General features: G+C 34.4%; 1 protein-coding gene and 1 long non-coding RNA gene across 2 annotated transcripts in view; both read right to left on the reverse strand.

The window, feature by feature from the left end:
- LOC127540546 (butyrophilin-like protein 9) overlaps positions 1–19,600 on the reverse strand; it is a 229,211-nt gene that overhangs the window by 182,183 nt on the left and 27,428 nt on the right. The gene's annotated exons all lie outside the window — the stretch shown is intronic.
- On the reverse strand, positions 1,378–17,886 carry LOC127540553 (uncharacterized). Its single transcript, XR_007948222.1, has 3 exons — positions 17,849–17,886; positions 1,796–1,816; positions 1,378–1,401 (listed from the first exon to the last, which is right to left on the reverse strand). It is a non-coding gene; the product is annotated as an uncharacterized LOC127540553 (long non-coding RNA).

A 19,600-nucleotide genomic window follows, 5' to 3' on the forward strand; every position in this document is an offset into this window, starting at 1 on the left:
CTCTCTAACCTCAGCAATTGATATCTACTCCACTCACAGTCTTTGCTTCAGATAGCTGAAAAAACTGGAGAAAATCCACATAATTGTGTGCCAAAATCAGAGGGAGTAAACCTGGATTATTATTATACTTGGTCCACCTCACCTTTTGGGATCTTTGGTATACTACTTCTTCTCTTTAGACCTGTATTGTAACCTAAGAGGGTATTGAATGAGATACGACTAACAGTAAATGAATCTATCTCAACTCCATTTTTTAACAACCTCATGACCTTGGAGAAGTAATTTAATTTCTTTATACCTCTGTTTTTTATCATGAATTGAGTGGTTTGAAATAAAAGGTCTCTAAAGTTCCTAATAATTTTCAATTTATAATTCTTTAATAAGGCTAATTCTACTGGATACCTTGCTTTCTAGTGATTTCCCAATCACTAATTTTTTTTTTCCAAATCATAAATAATTTTTAAATTATTGCCACACTGGGTTTTGGCACAGGTAGAAAGAGGAACAGGCTAGATCTTTAGTCTCTTGAAGCTCTAAATCTATAATTCTTTGAACTTTCTTTTTCCATGTTGCCTAGGAATTATTTGTTCTTTAAATATTTAATAAAATTAAATCAAGTCAATCCAGACTAAAAGTATTTTCTTCAAGAATTTCTTAACTTTGGTTTCTCTTTCAGACATCTAGCTGTTTAGAGCCTATATTATTGTGTTGGTGATTTTTGTATTTTGTACTGTTCTACATATTCCTGCCCTTTATTTACATTTTTAGTTTTAGCCATTTCTTGTCTTTATTAGTGGAGTGATTTTTTTAATCTTATCTCTTCTTTCATATTTTCAAAATTTCCACATATGGGCTCGCCTCCATGTCTCTTGTTTTGTTGGTTGTCTAAGGGATTTAAGTTTATGTTCTCCTTCTGATATAAGTCTTCAGAGTTATGACATTTTCAATTAAGAACTTTTTAAACTACAACCCAATGATGTTGATGGGCTGATTCTCTATTACCATTTTCGCCTTTCTACAATGAAATATAAAGACATTTTGGAGGCATTTAGAGTTCTTCATAACCTGCCATCCCCTCATCTCTCTGTGATACACTTATAGTTATTTATATGCTGTAGCTTAAGCATGACCCTCTATCTTTATATCCCCAGAACTTAGCACAGTGCCTGCCATATGGTAAGCTCTTAATAAATTCTTGTAAATAAATTCTTGAAAATCAATTCACTGTCTGACTAACCCATTCAACTTTTAAGATGACAATATTTTGACTCAGGAGCTTCTTTTTTCTAAAATCAACAACACAAACAGACGAGAATTTTTTCCAAGCGTGCAGTCTCTCCACTATTATTTGAATAACGATAGTGAAAATATTTAACTTACCATGTCTGTCATTATTAAAATCTGGGGAGAAAGAGAAAAACAAGAAAGTCAACAACTGATTTCATCAGTATGGACCAGTTTTCTCACAGATAAAATTATGGGCTGATCAGTCATTAAGGACACTTCCAACATTAAATCTTTAAGACCATACTAACAGGCCCAAGATGTGTTATGACTCAGGGCTTCCCATTCACTGATTCTTTTCAAAATTTTCATTATTATGTCAATTAATCAGTGAAAAAACTCTATTAGAAAAAAACAAATACTTCAGAGGGAAAGCAAAATGGAAAATTGAGGTTAGGTGGTTGCATTAATGGAGGGTCATACTGAACAGGTCATTTTCCAAAACTATCCACTGCTACATAATATTTCCATGTGCGTATCACTAGATAACGATGGAGAGGTTATGACTCACCAGTTGCATCTTTGTTCACCACTGAAAAGTAGAAGAAAGAGAGATGAGGACAGAGAGAATCATAGATATTGAGAATTAGTAGAAGGAAAATTAGCTCCTCGATATTACCCATTTGCTACTTTTACTTTGCCACATTTTGTGCATCTATTTACCTAAATATTTAGGTCTCTTGATCTTGAAGAAGGCACACTGAATTATGTGCTAAGCAACATAGATCAGGGAGTGCTTCTCAAATTATATAAACTTACCATATTGGTAATGACAGTTTCTCCCCCCTCCTTTTTTCATTTGCAAAGTACAAGAGATCTATACATGAAAACTCTAAGATGCTTTCTAGAAAAACATATTTGATTTGATCTCAGATTTTCTACTGAAGAGCTCTGCTCCCTTTTAAAGTGGTAACACAACTATTTATTTTCTCACTCATAATGATAAGGACTAACTACCCACTAAGGTCATGTCCAAACTGAAATATAGAAAACTAAAATTATACATGCTTTTACTATGTTCCTCATGTCCCAGTGCTTCCACTTCATTAACTTTTTTCAAAATAGCAATTATTTTATCAATTAATAAAGAGCACTCTTTTGCAAAACAAAACACATCAGAGGTAAATCAAAGCACACAAAATATCCCCTCTATTAAAGTGCAGGTTATATGGATACATTGACTTGTGGGCCATTTTCATTAGCATATTTCCCTGTATACTGCCCTACTCCAAAGTATTGCCACAGGGAAGCATTTCGATAATGAAGAAGACATTACAGACCTGTTGCACCTTTTCTCATTCCTGAGGAGTGGGAGAAAGAGATAGGGAGAAAAAAGAGAAAAAGACATTGACAGAGTGAGATTAAAAAATGTCCATTTAGTACAATTCAAGTGACTTTTCTAATGAATCTCTTATCCAAAATATTGATTCTTCTTGATCTTGAGGAAAACTCTGAATTATGAGTTAAAAACATAGAACATTGGGGTATTCTCAAGTTACTTCATTTTAAGATCTTGGGAGAGACAAATTTTCTCTATATTGAAGTTATGGCCACATAGATCATTTATTTTCCTTTATTTTTCCCTGTTATATAGTATCACCAAATGCAAATATTTGAAAATGTTGAAGTAGTTATTACTCCCTAAGTACATCTTTGCTCACACCTGAGTTGTGGGTAAATGATACAGTGAAAAAGAGAGAAAGAGAGAGAGAGACAGAGAGACAAAGAGAGACAGAGAGACAGAGACAAAGAGAGACAGAGAGACAGAGAGACAGAGAGACAGAGAGAGAGAGAGAAAGAGAGAGAGAGAGACAGAGAGAGAGAAAGAGGGAGTGAGGGAGAGAGACAGAGAAGCAGGCAGACAGAGAGACAAAGAGAGACAGAGACACAGAGACACAGAGAGACAGGGACAGAGAGAGATGGAGAAAGAGAGACAAAGAGAAACAGAGGCAGAGAGGGTCAGTATTAGCATCTCTGGATTATCCATTTACACTATTGAGTATTCCTCATTTGACACTTCTATTCTCCATACTATTCCAAGTATTCAGGCTTATTGATCTTGACAAATGGAACACTCAACTATTGGCCAAAACATAAATCTGGGGTATCTTCTTCTATTAATTCATTCTATGGTCTTGGGAGAGTCATTTGCTCACTTTTTCTTTCAGTGAAGTGAAAGCATAATTTTAAAATTCCTTGTAATATTATAATGTTTGACACTCTCCCACTTCTCACCCACATTACCTTTGGGATATTGACAAAATGATGACATCACTGGACATCTCTTTTCTCATGGGTAAAATGAAACCAATGAATGGCATGGCCTCTATGATCACTTATAACTATAAATCCATAATTCTAAAATAATCCCAATTTTCACCAGACACTCAATTCTTCCTTTACACTCACTGACATTTTTAAAAATTTTGATTCTTTTATCAACTTCTTGATTAAGAAACAGTGTTTTGGCAAAACAAAACCTCCACAGGAAAAACCCAAGCTTTTCTACCAATTGGAAAGACCCAAAGGAAGCATTGAGTTGGGGTCTCCTGATCTACTCAGTTCCCAGAATTCTTAACATCCTTATTGAATCAATATATGCAAATATTTGGATAATGAAGAATGAGATATTACTCAGCATATTCATTTTCAAACTTGACTGAGTCTTAAGAAAATGAAAGAGTGAAAGCAAGAGAGGAAAATGGAGAACAGGGAGGGGAGAGAGAGACACAGAGAGAGACAGATGGAGAGAAAAAGAGAGAGTTAGTTTCTCTTGATACTCTTCCCCAATACTGGGGAAGCCTCATTTGAAACGTCTGTCCTAAAGAGTTTTCATGCTTATTTATATAGAGGAATAAAAAACTGACCCAGCATTCCAAAGGCATGATTTGGGTAAATGTTCTTATAATCACTGAAAGCATTTTCCTCACTTTTGTCTTTTGGAAAGTGTGACAGTTGTAGTACGTAACCTCTAAGATTCCTTATCACCTAGCAATATCTGACCCTATCCCAACTCTCACATTCATAAACTTTGGGATCTTTACACAGTGATAACTACTCTGAACCTCTACTTTCTCATCTGCAAAATGAGGACATAGGACTGAATGGCCTATTAGGTCACTTCTGATTTTCCATGTATAATCTGTTGATTTTTACCAATTTCCACAAGATGCCTCATTTAGTACTGTTCCAAATCATTGATATTTTTCAACATTTCCATTTTTCTCTCCATGAATCAATATTTTAGCACAACAAATACTTTACAGGAAAATCTAGGCTGTTGAATCAAACTCCCTACAAATAAGAGGTCCTGGACTTCTCTATTGATTTAGGGTCTCCTGATCAACTCACTTGCCAGCATCCTCTACTGGTCTGTTTTATCACCATATACAAATATTTGGATAATAAATTGAAAAAATATTACTCACCAGGATCTTTTATATACACACATGCTAAGGGAGAAAGAGAGAAAAATAAAGAGAGAGAGAGAGAGAGAGAGAGAGAGAATTTGTTTCTCAGGATTACTCATTTGCAACACAGGGGATACTTCACTTCATGGTTCTATTCTAAAGAGACTTCATTCTTGTTGATGTTGAGGTATAAAGCACTGATCTGTCATTTAAAAGGCATAGACTGATTGGAGGAATGTTCTCATAAGCACTTTCTCTCAACTTTGGAAAGCATTTTTCTCACTTTTTCCTTTTGTAAAGTGATAGGATTGGAGTGTATAATCTCTAAAATTACTTATCATCTAACAATGAGTCTATCCCAGCTCTAACATTCATACTCTTTAGGATCTTTACACAATAAGAACCACTCTGAACCTCTTCTTTCTCATTTGCAAAATGAAGACATAGAACTGAATGGCTTATTAGGTCACTTCTGATTTTCCACGTATAATTAATTGATTTTACCGATTTCCACAAGATGCCACATTTAGTAGTGTTCCAAAACACTGACATTTTTCAACATTGCCATTTTCTGTCTGTGAATCAATAATTTAGCACAAGTACTTTACAAGAAAATCTAGGTTAGCGAGTTGAATTCTCTACAAATATGGGATTCTGTTTTCCTCCATTGGTTCTGGGCCACTTAACAAATTCAGTTGCCAGCATCCTCCTCTGGTATGTTGTATCGTGTATACTTGGATAATGAAGAAGAAAATATTACTCACCAGGTTCTGCTTTATCCACACCTGCAAATGGAGAAAGAGAGAGAATTTATTTCTCTAGATTATTCATTTCCAACATGGGATGCTTCATTTCCTACCTCTGTTCTAAAGAGTCTTCACTCTTATTGATTTTGTGGAATAAAGCACTGAAGTAGCATCAAAAACCATAGGTTGATTGGGTGAATGTTCTCATAATCAATTTTTATCTAAGTTTTGGAAAGCATTTTTCTCACTTTCTTATTTTTGTAAAGTGATAGGGTGTAAAACATAATCTCTAAGATTCCTTATCAAATAACACTGAATCTGCCCCAGCTCCACATTTATTATCTTTGAGATCTTTATGCAGTGATAACCACTCTGAATCTCTACTTTCTGATCAACAAAATGAAGCCATAGAACTGCATGGCCTATTAGGTCATGTCTGGTTTTCCAAGTATAATGTATTGATTTTCCAATTTCCACAAGATGCCTTATTAGTAATGGTCCAATTCACTGAGTCTTTTTAATATGTCAGTTCTTTTTGTCAAGAATCAGTATTTTTCTAAATAGCTAGGTTATTAAGTTCTTCTCTGTACAAATATAAGGTCCTGGATTTGTTCACTGATTTGGGGTCTCCTGTTCAACTCAATTGCCAGCAGCCTCATGTTGTATCACCCTGTACAAATATTTGGATTATGAAGAAGAAAACATTAGTCACCAAATTCATCTTTATTGACACCTACAAAGAGTGTGCAGAACAGAAACAGAGACAGAGAGACAGACACACAGAGAGAGGCACAGAGACACAGAGAGACACACAGAAAGGCCGGGACAGAGAAACATGGAGGGAGACAGAGGCAAAAAGAGACAGATAAGGAAAAACAGAGATATAGAGAACTGAATTAGCATCTCTGGATTATCCATTTGCAACATTGAGCATTCCTCATTTGGCACTTCTATTCTCCATACTATTCCAAGGATTCAAGCTTATTGGTCTGGAGAAATGGATCACTCAAGAATTGACCAAAACATAGATCTGGGGCATCTTCTTCTATTAATTCATTCTATTGTCTTGGGAAAGTCACTTGCACTTTTTCCTTCTGGAAAGTGAAAGGGTTGTACTACATAATTTCTAAGATGTCTTGTAATATTACAATGTTTGATACCATCTCCCTCCTCACCCTCAATACATTTGGCATATTGACAAAATAATGACATCACTGAACATCTATTTTCTCATTTGTAAAATGAGGACATGGCCTCCAAGATCACTTTTAACTATAAATCCATAATTTTAAAATAATCCCAATTTCTACTAGGCACCTCAATTATTTCTTTACATGCACTGATATTTTTCAAAATTTCTCTTCTTTTCTCTGAACGTCTTGATTAAGAATCAGTGTTTTGGCAAAACAAAAACTCCCCAGGAAAAAGCAAAGCTTGTCTACAAATTGGAAAGGATCAAATGCAGCATTGATTTGGGAAATCCTGATTAATTCAGTTCCCAGCATTCTTGACTTCTATATGGTAACAACATATACAAATATTTGGATTATGAAGAAGAAAACATTAGTCATCAAGTTCATCTTTATTCACAACTGCAAAGAATGTGCAGAACAGAAACAGAGAGAGACAGAGAGACACAGAAAGGCTGGGACAGAGAAACATGGAGGGAGAGAGAGACAAAGAGAGAAAGATAAGGAAAGACAGAGACATAGAGAACTGAATTAGCATCATTGGATTATCCATTTGCAACACTGGGAATTCCTCATTTGACACTTCTATTCACCATACTATTCCAAGTATTCAAGCTTGTTGATCTGGAGAAATGGATCATTCAACTATTGGCCAAAACATAAAACTGGGGCATCTTCTTCTATTAATTCATTCTATTGTCTTGGGAAAGTCACTTGCTCACTTTTTCCTTCTGGAAGGTGAAAGGGTTGTACTACATAATTTATAAGATGTTTTGTAATATTATAATGTTTGATATTATTTCCCTTCTCACCCTCATTACCTTTGTAAATATTGACAAAATGATGACATCATTGAACATCTACTTTCTCATTTGTAAAATGAAACCAATGGATGGTATGGCCTCCAAGATCACTTTTAATTATAAATCCATAATGTAAAAATATTCCCAATTTCTACTAGACACCTCAATTCTTCCTTTACACACAATGACATTTTTAAAAATTTCTCTAGTCTCAAATTCTTGATTAAGAAACAGTGTTTTGGCAAAACAAAAACTCCACAGGAAAAACCTAAGCTTGTCTGCAAATTGGAAAGGATCAAATGCAGCATTGATTTGGAGTCTCCTGATTAATTCAGTTCCCAGCATTCTTGACTTCTATATGGTAACAACATGTACAAATATTTGGATAATGAAGAATGAGACACTACTCACCATATTCATTTTGAATCTTGACTGAGTCATAAGAGACTGAAAGAGTGAGAGTAAGAGAGGGAAAAGAAGAACAAGGAGGAAAGAGAGAGAGAGAGAGAGAGAGAGAGAGAGAAAGAAAGATGGAGAGAGATAAAGAGTTAGCTTCTCTTGATTTTCTTTCCCAATACTGGGCAAACCTCATATTATACTTCTGTTCTAAAGAATTTTCATGGTTATTTATATTGAGGAATAAAGCACTGACCTAGTGTTCAAAAGGCATGGTTTGGGTGAATGTTCTCATAATCATTGATTCTCTCAGCTTTGGTAGACATTTTTCTCACCCTTTTCTTCTGCAAAGTATTAGAGTTGTAGCATATAACCTCTAAAATTCCTTACCATCTAACAATGTTTAACCCTATCCCAGCTCTCACATTCATACTCTTTGGGATCTTTACCCACTCTGAACCCCTACTTTGTCATCTGCAAAATGAGGACACAGAACTGAATGGCCTATTAAGTCTGATTTTTCTGATTTTCCACATATAATCTGTTGATTTTACCAATTTCCTCAAGATGCCTCATTTAGTATTATTCCAAATCATTGAAATTTTTCAAAATTTCCATTTTTTTGTCCATGAATCAATGTTTTAGCACAACAAATACATTACAGGAAATTCTAGGCTGCTCAGTTGAACTCTCTACAACTGGTCTTAGATTTCTCCCTTTATTCTAGGTCTCCTGATGAACCCAATTGCTAGCATTCTCTACTGCTATGTTGTATCACTGTATACAAATATTTGGATGATGAAGAATAAAATATTACTCACCAGGTTCTTCTTTATTCATACCTGAAGAAAGAGAGAGAGAGAGAGAGAGAGAGAGAGAGAGAGAGAGAGAGAGAGAGAGAATTTGTTTCTCTGAATTATTCATTTAGAAAACAGGGGATGCCTCATTTCATACTTCTTTTATAAAATTTCTTCATTATTATTGACATGAAAGAATAAAGCACTGACCTTCCATTCAAAAGGCAAAGATTGTGTGAATGTTCTCATAATCATTTTTCTCTAAGCTTTGGAAAGCATTTTTCTCACTTTTTCCTTTTGTAAACTGATAGAGGTGTGGTATATAATCTCTAACATTCCTTAGCAAATAACACCATTTGAATCTTTCCCAGATCCACATTCATGATATTAGAGGTCTTTACACAGTGATAACTACTCTCAAAATCTACTTTTTGATTGGGAAAATGTTGCCATAGAACTGCTTGCCTGATTAGGTCCATTCTGATTTTCCATGTATAATGTGTTGATTTTTAAACATGTCAATGCTTTTTTCAATTAATCAGTGTTTCGAGAAAACAACTACTTTACAGAAAAATCTAGGTTGTCTAGTTCTTTTCTCTGAAACACAAGGACTGAATTAGTTCATTGACTCAGGATCTCCTGATCAACTCAGTTGCCATCTTCCTCCACTGGTATGTTGTATCACCATAAGAAAATAGTTAGATAATGAAGAAGAAAATATTACTCACCACGTTCTTTTTTATTCACATCTGCAAAAGGGAGAGAGAGAGAGAGAGAGAGAGAATGAGAGAATAAATTCTTTCCTCTAGATGACTCATCACAATGAAGGGATGCCTCATTTCATATTTCTATTCTAAAAAGACTTCATTCTTTTTGATATTGAGGAATAAAGCACAGACCTAGCATTCAAAAGGTAGTGATTGGGTGAATGTTGTCATAATCATTCTTTTTCTAAGCTTAGGAAAGCATTTTACTCACTTTTTCCTTTTGAAATCTGAGAGAGGAGCAGTACAAAATCTCTAAGATTTGTTATCAAGTAACATCATTTGAATCTTTCCCAGATCCACATTCATGATATTTGGGGACTTTACACAGTGACACCTACTCTCAAACTCTACTTTCTGATTGGCAAATGAAGCCATAGAACTGCTTGGCTCATTAGGTCACTTCTGATTTTCCATGTATAATGTGTTGATTTTTTTAAAATGTCTATTCTTTTGTCAATGAATCAGTGTTTCTAGAAAAAAAATACTTTACAGGAAAATTCTTCTTTCTCAAAATATGAGCAACTGAATTAGTTCATTGATTTGGAATCTCCTGATCAACTCAGTAGCCAGTGTCCTGCACAGGTACTTGTAACACCATATAAAAATATTTGGATAATAAAGGAGAAAATATTACTCATCAAATTCATCTTCATTCACATCTGAAAAGGGATGGAGAGACAGAGAGAAAGAGAGAGAGAGAGAGAGAGAGAGAAGAGAGAGAGAGAGAATGTCTCAATCTGTATTATGACACAATCAGTTCCTTCTCTGATTATAAATAGGATTTTTAATCATAAACCCTTTGGAATAATTATGGATGACTGTACTACTGAGAATACTATTAGTCATCCCAGAACATTGCTATTAATTTGTATGTAGTACAATTCATTTTGCTTGAGTTGATGGAGGATTTTCTGTTTTTTTTTAAAGCATCTTGCTCATCATTTCCCATAAGACTATGATATTCTGTCACAAATACATATATTGTCTGCAAATGAGTGAGTCATTTCCCAATTGATGGACATCCTCTCAATTTCTAATTTTACATACTTAATTTCTATTGTGCTTGCTATTAATATAATTATGTCTCTATTTTCCCTAAATTTGAAATATCCTTGAATTTCTGGCATAAACCCAACTTGATAAATAAACATGATTTCTTGAATACACAGCTATGGCCTCTTTGATCATGTTTTAATCAGTATTCTTATAGGAAGATTCACTTCTGATATAGGTCTACTTTTTCTTTTCCTAATTTATGTCTACTGATTTGTGCATCAGAACAATAAATGTGTCATAGAAGAAGCTTCTTGAAATGCCCTCTCTCTCTCTCTCTCTCTCTTTCTCTCTCTCTCTCTCTCCCTTTATTCTGGGTCTCCTGATGAACTCAGTTGCCAGCATCTTCTACTATTATGTTGTATCACTATATACAAATATTTGGATGACGAAAAAGAAAATATTGCTCACCAGGTTCTTCTTTATTCACACCTGCAAAGAGAGAGAGAGAGACAGAATATCCATTTCTCTGAATTATTTATTTAGAACACAGGGGATGCCTCATTTCATACTTCTGTTATAAATTTTCTTCACTATTGTTGATATTAAGGAATGAAGCACTGACCTTCTATTCAAAACGCATACATTGTTCTCATAATCAATGTTCTCATAATAATTTTTTCTCTAAGCTTTGGAAAGCATTTTATTCACTTTTTCCTTTTTTAAACTGATAGAGGGATGGTACATAATCTCTAATATTCATTATCAAATAACACCATTTGAATCTTTCCCAGATCCACATTCATGATACTTGGGGACTTTACACAATGACAACTACTCTCAAACTCTACTTTCTAATTGGCAAAATGAAGCCAGAGAACTGCTTGGGTGATTAGGTCACTTCTAATTTTCCATGTGTAATATGTTGATTGTTTGAAAATGTGTATTCTTTTGTCAATGAATCAGTGTTTCGACAAAAAAAATACTTTACAGGAAAATCAGGTTGTTACATTCTTCTTTCTCAAAATATGAGCAACTGAATTAGTTCATTGATTTGGAATCACCTGATCAACTCAATAGCCAGTGTCCAGCACTGCTACTTGTATCAACACATAAAAATATTTGGATAATGAAGGAGAAAATATTATCAAGAGGTTCATCTTTATACACATCTGAAATGAGATGGGGAGAGAGAAAGAGAGAATGCTTCAATCTATATTCTGACACAATCAGTTCCTTCTCTCGGTATAAATAGGATATTTAATCATAAATCCTTCAGAATAATTATGGATGATTACACTAGTGAGAATAGCAAAGTCATTTACTGTTCGTCATTCCAACATTGCTAATAATTTGTATGCAGTACAATTCATTTTGCTTGAGTTGATGGAAGATTTTTGATATTTTTTAATAGCATCCTGCTCATTATTTCCCATAAGAAGATGATATTCTGTCCCAAATACATACATTGTCTACAGATGATTGAGTCATTTCCAAATTGATGGGCATCCTCTCAATATCCAATTTTACATACTTAATTTCTATTGTGCTTGCTATTAACATAATTATGTCTCTATTTTCCCTAAATTTGAAATATCCTTGAATTTCTGGTATAAATCCAACTTGATAAATAAACATGATTTCTTTTGGCCTCTTTGATCATATTTTAATCAGTACTCTTCTACTAAGATTCACTTCTGATATAGGTCCACTTTTTATTTTCCTAATTTATGTCTACTGATTTGTGCATCAGAACAATAAATGTGTCATAGAAGGAGCTTCATAAGATGCTCGCACTCTCTCTCTCTTTCTCTCTCTCGCTTTTTCTCTCTCTGCATATATATATATATTTATTTAATATATAATAATATATTATTATAATATATATATTTAGTTCATATAACCTAGAACCTGAGAATGATTTATTTTTACTAAGTTTAATAGAATTCAGCTTGAAATTCATCTCAACACTTCCTGATTGCAAAAATGGAAGAGAAATACCATAACCTCCTATCCCCAGATTTCTAACCTGGACTTGTCAAGGTGTCACGGGAGAGAGAGAGATTTCCTTCCATTTCCTTCTGGTCTCCTTCTTGTACCTCTTCATAATGCAAAAGAGGGGAAGACTCTATTCCTCTTTGTTCTTTTTGTATATTTCCTGGATTGGCCCACTCCAGCACACCATTTCTCTCTCTTCTCTGCAATGTTTTGCTGGCCAGGTCTAAATAGCATGCAAGAGAAAAAAATAACATTCCATCTCATTCTCTCCTTAGTCCCTTGTCCTAAGTTGACAAATGACCCAGAAGATTCTACTCTGAAGGCAAGCCCCTAAGAATACCGATAACCCCCAGGAATTCATTTATCAATGATTAATAAGCATACACTCAGTTGCAACCTCCTCTTCTTAATGATTCTGAATCACAGCCTCGAATTATTCAAATTATTCCCCTCCCTTTTAACCCAACTCCCACAATGTTCCATTCTAGAGCTATGCATCCCTTGTACTGTGCTCTCTGGTATTCAATCACCATTGATAACACATATATTTCATCTTTAAAACTTTTCCTTTCCCACTCCTTTCATATTTTGTCTCCCACTGAAAATAAGCCCCTTCTTTATTCCATTCTTCTCAGTCTCTCTTTCCAGCACTGATTATATTTTTACTCATTTGTCCCACTCACTATTTAAAATGAGACAGTTAGTATGTCCAGACTATCCTCTATGAATATTTATCAGTGACTTCTCCCTTTGCAGTTCACTTAATCCAGATCTACAACTCAATCAAGTTCTGGTAGCTTTTATTCATTGATCCCCAGGACACCCCTCCCCACCCCAATTTTTGCAAAGAGTTCAGTGAACGGCTCACCTTCTTTCATTTCTCTTCAATTTCTACCCTCAGGATATAGGACTTCAACATACCTAGTGATACTTGTTGGAATCCTTACAAAGTGTTAACTGATTAGAGTTGATAGACACAATAATTATCTAATTTAGCATGGTTCAGTATGATTGATCTGATCTTATAAGGGCCAGAACTTGAAACAAGGCACTAAGTGGAACTGATAGAAACAATGCTTGTGTTCACACCTTTAGAAAGCTCATATAAGCAAGAAGCTCTTAGGGCCAAAGAGTACTCTGAGAGGAAGCCCACAAGCCCACTCTCAGAGGTGGAGTCAGATTCATTCCATATTCCACCTTGGTGCTGGCTGGAGGCTGAAGAAAGCAGAGGCAGAAGCAAAGGACAAAGCTGCAAGAGCTCTTAGAACCAAAGAGGCAGAGAAGCCTCTAAAAAAGCTAACTAGGCTTGGAAGGAGAAAATAAATGGTTGGATTATATCACCTGGCTGCATTTGGAGTTATTATTATTCTGAAACGAAACTAAGGTTATCTCCAGAAAACCTCCCCAAGAAACCTGCTCCCAGAGAGAACCATCATATATTATATAAAAGAAGAAGAACACCACAGATACTCCCTGAAATAGCAAAGGAATATTTACCCGAAACTCCTAGTTCTTCAATATTTTTATTTCATAGGACCTGCTTCCTCACCACACCTCAGCTACACAGAGATGGCCATACCCTTCATCTTGTTGTCACCCATAAATTCACTACTAAATACTAATATGTATTAACTCTAAAATAACATTTGTATTCCACCTCTCCCTCTGTGCCAAAACTACAAACCTCACTCTGACTTTTCATCTCTCTACTTCTCAGAGTTTTTTCTCAAACTATTACCCTGAATTAAAAAATTCTTTCTTCATCTTGATCTACTGATGAATTAGTTTAACTCTACATAATCTTTTTTTTTTCCTATTTGTCCTTTGTATACTTATTCTATCAAGGATCTGGCCCTATCTTACCTCAGCCTTTGCTTTAGGTAGCTGAAAAAAACTGGAGAAAAACCACATAACTGTGTGTCTAACTCAGAGATAGAAGACCTGGATTATTATTATACTTGGTTCACCTCAAATTCTTGTGATCTTTGGTATGTCACTTCTGCTGTCTAGATCTGTGTCATAACATAAGAGGGTATTGAATGACATACTACTAACCATGTATGAATCTGTCTCAGCTCCATTTCTTAACAACTTTGTGACCTGGGATAAGTAATTTAATCTATCTATACTTCTGTTTTTTTTAATATCATAAATTGGGTGGTTTGAATTAAAAGGCCTCTAAGGTTACTAATAATTTTTAATTTATAATTCTTTAAGAAGGCTAATTCTACTGGATACCCTGGTCCAAGGATTTCCCAATCACTGATTTTTTTCCCATAAGTATAATTATCTTTTAAATTATTGCCACACTGGATTTTGGCACAGATAAAACGAGAGGATTAGGCTAGATCGCTAGTCTCTTGAAGCTCTAAATCTATAATCTTTTGAACCTTCTTTTTCCATGTTGCCTAGGAATTATTTGTTCTCTAAATATTTAATAAAATTCAATTAAATCAATGCAGATTAAAAGTATTTTCTTCAAGAACTTCTGCAGATTGGCTTCTCTTTCAGATATCTAGCTGTTTAGAGCCTATATTTTTGTTTTACTAATGTTTGTATTTTGTATTGTTCTACATATTCATCCAATTTATTTACATTTTTAGTTTTAGGCATTTGTTGTATTAGTGGAATGATTTTTTCAATCTTAGCTCTTCTTTCATATTTTCAAAATGTCTACTTTTGAGCTTGCCTCCATGTCTCTTGTTTTGTTGGTTGTCTAGGGATTTAAGTTTATGTTCTCCTCCTGATATGTCTTCAGAGTTGTGACACTTTCAATTAAGAACTTTTTAAACTACATCCCAATGGTGTTGATAGGCTGATTCTCTATTACATTTTTCTCCTTTCTATGATAAAATATAAAGACATTTTGGAGGCAGAGTTCTTCATGACCTGCCATCTCCTCATGTCTCTATGACACACAAATAATTACTTATATGCTGTATCTTAAGCATGACTCTCTATTTTTATATCCCCAGAACTTAGCATAGTGCCTGCCATATGGTAAGCTCTTAATAAATTCTTGTTGACTCACTGTCTGACTAACCCATTTCACTTTTAAGATGACAATATTTTGACTCTTTCAGGAGCTTCTTTTTTCTAAAATCAACAACACAAAGAGATGAGAATTTTTCCAAAGCATGCAGTCTCCCCATTTTTATTTGTATAATGATGATAAAAATATTTAACTTATCATCTATGTCATTATTAATATCTGGGGGGAAAGAGAAAATAATTGATTTTATCAGTATGGATTAGTTTTCTCACAGATAAAATTATGGACTTGTCAGTCACTAAGGAAACTTCCAACATTAAGTCTATAAAACTAAGATCATACTGACTAGCCCTAGATGTTTGCTAGATGAATGCTTCTCATTCACTGATTCTTTTCAAAATTTCCATTATTATGTCAATTAATTAATGAAAAAACTCTATTAGAAAAAACAAATACTTCATAAGAAAAGCAAAATGGAAATTTGAGTTTAGGTGGTTGCATTGATGGGAAGGTCATACTGAATAGGTCATTTTCCAAAACTATCCACTGCTACATAATATTTCCATGTGCATATCACTAGATATTGATGAAGAGGTTATGACTCACCAGTGGCATCTTTGTTCACCACTGAAAAGTAGAAAAAAGAGAGATGAGGACAGAGAGAATCACAGATATTGAGAATTAGTAGAGGGAAAATTAGCTCCTCTATATTATCCATTTGCTACTTTTACTTTGCCACATTTCATGACCTATTAACCTAAATATTTAGGTTTCTTGATCTTGAAGAAGGCACACTCAATTATGTATTAAGCAACAAATATCAGGGAATGCTTCGCAAATTATATAAACTTACCATGTTGGTAATGACAATTTCTCCCCCCTTCCTTTTTTTTTTTATTTGCAAAGTACAAGGGATCTATCCATGTAAACTCTGAGATGCTTTCTAGATAAACATATTTGATTTGAGCTCTGCTCCCTTTTTAAGTGATAACACAACTATCTCTTTTCTCATTCATAATGGTAAGGACTGATTACCCATTAAGGTCATGTCCAAATTGAAACATATAAAACTAAAATTATACATACTTTCACTATGTTCCTCAAGTCCCAGTGCTTTCCCTTCACTAACTTTTTTCAAAATATCAACTATTTTATCAATTAATAAAGAGGACTCTTTTTGCAAAACAAAACACATCAGAGGAAAATCAAAGCACACAAGATATCCCCTCTATTAAAGTATAGGTTTATGGATACATTGAACTTGTGGGCCATATTCATTAGCATATATGCCTGTATACTGCCCTACTCCAAAGTATTGCCAAATAGAAGTATTTCAATAATGAAGAAGATATTACAAGACCTGTTGCCTCTTTTCTCATTCCTGAGGGGTGGGAGAAAGAGACAGGGAGAAGAAATAGAAAAACACATTGACAGAGTGAGATAAATTAGCTTCACTGGAATGTCCATTTGGTACAATTCAAGTGTCTTTTCTAATGAATTTATTATCCAAAATATTAATGCTTCTTGATCTTGAGGAAAACTCTGAATTATAAATTAAAAACAAAACATTGGGGTATTCTCAAATTACTTCATTTTAAATCTTGGGAGAGACATTTTCTCTCTACAATGAAGTTATGGATACATCAATCACTTCATTTTCATTTATTTTCCCCTGTTATATATTATCACCAAGTACAAATATTTGAAAATGTTGAAGTAGTTATTACTCACTAGGCGCATCTTAGCTCACACCTAAGTTGTGGGTAAATGATACAATGAAAAAGACAGAAAGAGATAAAAAGAGACACACAGACAGAATAACAGACAGAGAGTGACAGATGGACAGATAGATTGACACAGAGAAAGAGAGAGTGGGGAAAGGCATAGAAAAAGAGAGAGGGAGGGAGGAAGACAGACAGAAATCTGAGGTATCTTCTTTTATTAATTCATTCTATAGTCTTGGGAAAGTCATTTGCTCACTTTCTTTCAGTGAAATGAAATGGTCATACTACATAATTTTTAAGATTCCTTGTAATATTATAATGTTTGACACTATCCAACTTTTCACCCACATTACCTTTGGGATATTGACAAAATGATGACATCACTGAACATCTATTTTCTCATTTGTAAAATGAAACCAATGGATGGCATGGCCTCTCAGATCACTGTTAACTATAAATCCTTAATTCTAAAATAATCCCAATTTCCACTAGACACCTCAATTCTTCCTTAACACTCACTGATATTTGTCAAAATTTCTCTTCTTTTGTCAACTTCTTGATTAAGAAACAGTGCTTTTGCAAAACAAAAACTCCACAGGAAAAACCCAAGCTTGTTTACAAACTGGAAAGGATCAAAGGGAGCATTGAATTGGGATCTCCTGATTAATTGAGTTCCCAGCATTCTTGACTGCTATATTGTAATAACATATGCAAATATTTGGATAATGAAGAATGAGACACTACTCACCGTATTCATTTTGAAACTTCACTGAGTCATAAGAGACTAAAAGAGAGCAAGAGAGGGAAAGGGAGAACAGCGAGGGGAGAGAGAGAGAGATGGAGAGAAAGAGAGAGTTAGCTTCTCTTGATTCTCTTCCCCAATACTGGGCAAACTTCATTTTATACTTCTGTTCTAAAGAGTTTTCATGGTTATTTATATTCAGGAATAAAGCATTGACCTAGCATTCAAAAGGCATGGTTTGGATGAATGTTCTCATAATCATTTATTCTCTCAGCTTTGGTAGACATTTTTCTCACCCTTTTCTTTTGTAAAGTGATACTATCCTCTACTGTTATGGTGTATCCCCATATGCAAATATTTGGATGATGAAGAAGAAAATATTACTCACCAGGATCTTCTTTACCCACGCCTGCAAAGAGATAGAAAGAGAGAAAGAGAGAGAGAGAACATTCGTTTCTCTGAATTATTCATTTAGAAAACAGAGGATGCCTCATTTCATATTTCTATTATAAAATTTGTTCACTATTGTTGACATTAAGGAATAAAGCACTTATCTTCCATTCAAAAGGCATAGATTGGGTAAATGTTCTCCTAATCATTTTTTCTCTAAGATTTGGAAAGCATTTTACTCACTTTTTCCTTTTGTAAACTGATAGAGGTGTAGTACATAATCTCTAAGATTCCTTATCAAATAACACTATTTGAATCTTTCCCAGATCTACATTCATATTAGAGGTCTTTACACAGTGACAACTACTCTCAAACTCTACTTTCTCACTGACAAAATGAAGCCATAGAACTGCTTGGCTGATTAGGTCACTTCTGATTTTCCATGTATAATGTGTTGATTTTTTTTAAATGTCTATTCTTTTGTCAATGAATCAGTGTTTCAAGAAAAAGAATACAGGAAAATCAGGTTGTCACATTCCTCTCTCTAAAAATATGAGCAACTGAATTAGTTCATTGATTTGGAATCTCCTGATCAACTCAGTTGCCAGTGTCTTGCACTGCTATTTGTATCACCACATAAAAATATTTGGATAATGAAGGAGAAAATATTACTCACCAGGTTCATCTTTATACACATCTGAAAAGAGATGGAGAGAGAGAGAGAGAGAAAGAAAGAGAGAAAGAGAAAAAGAGAATTCATTTCTTATTTCTCTAGATTACTCATTTCTAACACAGGGGATGCCTCATTTCATAGTTCTGTTGTAAAGAGACTTCATTCATCTTGATGTTGAGGAACAATGCACTGGTTTAGCATTTAAAAGGCATAGATTGATTGGGGGAATGTTCTCATAATAATTTTTTCTCAATGTTGGAATGTATTTTTCTCACTTTTTCCTTTTGTAAAGTGATAGGGGTTGGAGTGCATAATCTCTACAATTCCTCATCATCTAACAATGTTTAACTCTATCCCAGCTCTCACATTCATACTCTTTGGGATCTTTACCCACTCTGAACCTCTACTTTCTCATCTGCAAAATGAAGACATAGAACTGAATGGCCTATTAAGTCACTTCTGATTTTCCATATATAATCTGTTGATTTTACCAATTTCCAAAAGATGCCTCATTTAGTATTGTTCCAAATCACTGATATTTTTCAAAATTTCCATTTTTTTGCCCATGAATCAATGTTTTAGCACAACAAATACTTTACAGGAAAATCTAGGCTGCCAAGTTGAACTCTCTACAAATATGAGGTCCTGGATTTCTCCATTGATTCTGGGTCTTCTGATCAACTCAGTTGCCAGCA

The sequence above is a fragment of the Antechinus flavipes genome, chromosome 6 (assembly GCF_016432865.1).
Source record: "Antechinus flavipes isolate AdamAnt ecotype Samford, QLD, Australia chromosome 6, AdamAnt_v2, whole genome shotgun sequence".
Classification (NCBI taxonomy): domain Eukaryota; kingdom Metazoa; phylum Chordata; class Mammalia; order Dasyuromorphia; family Dasyuridae; genus Antechinus; species Antechinus flavipes.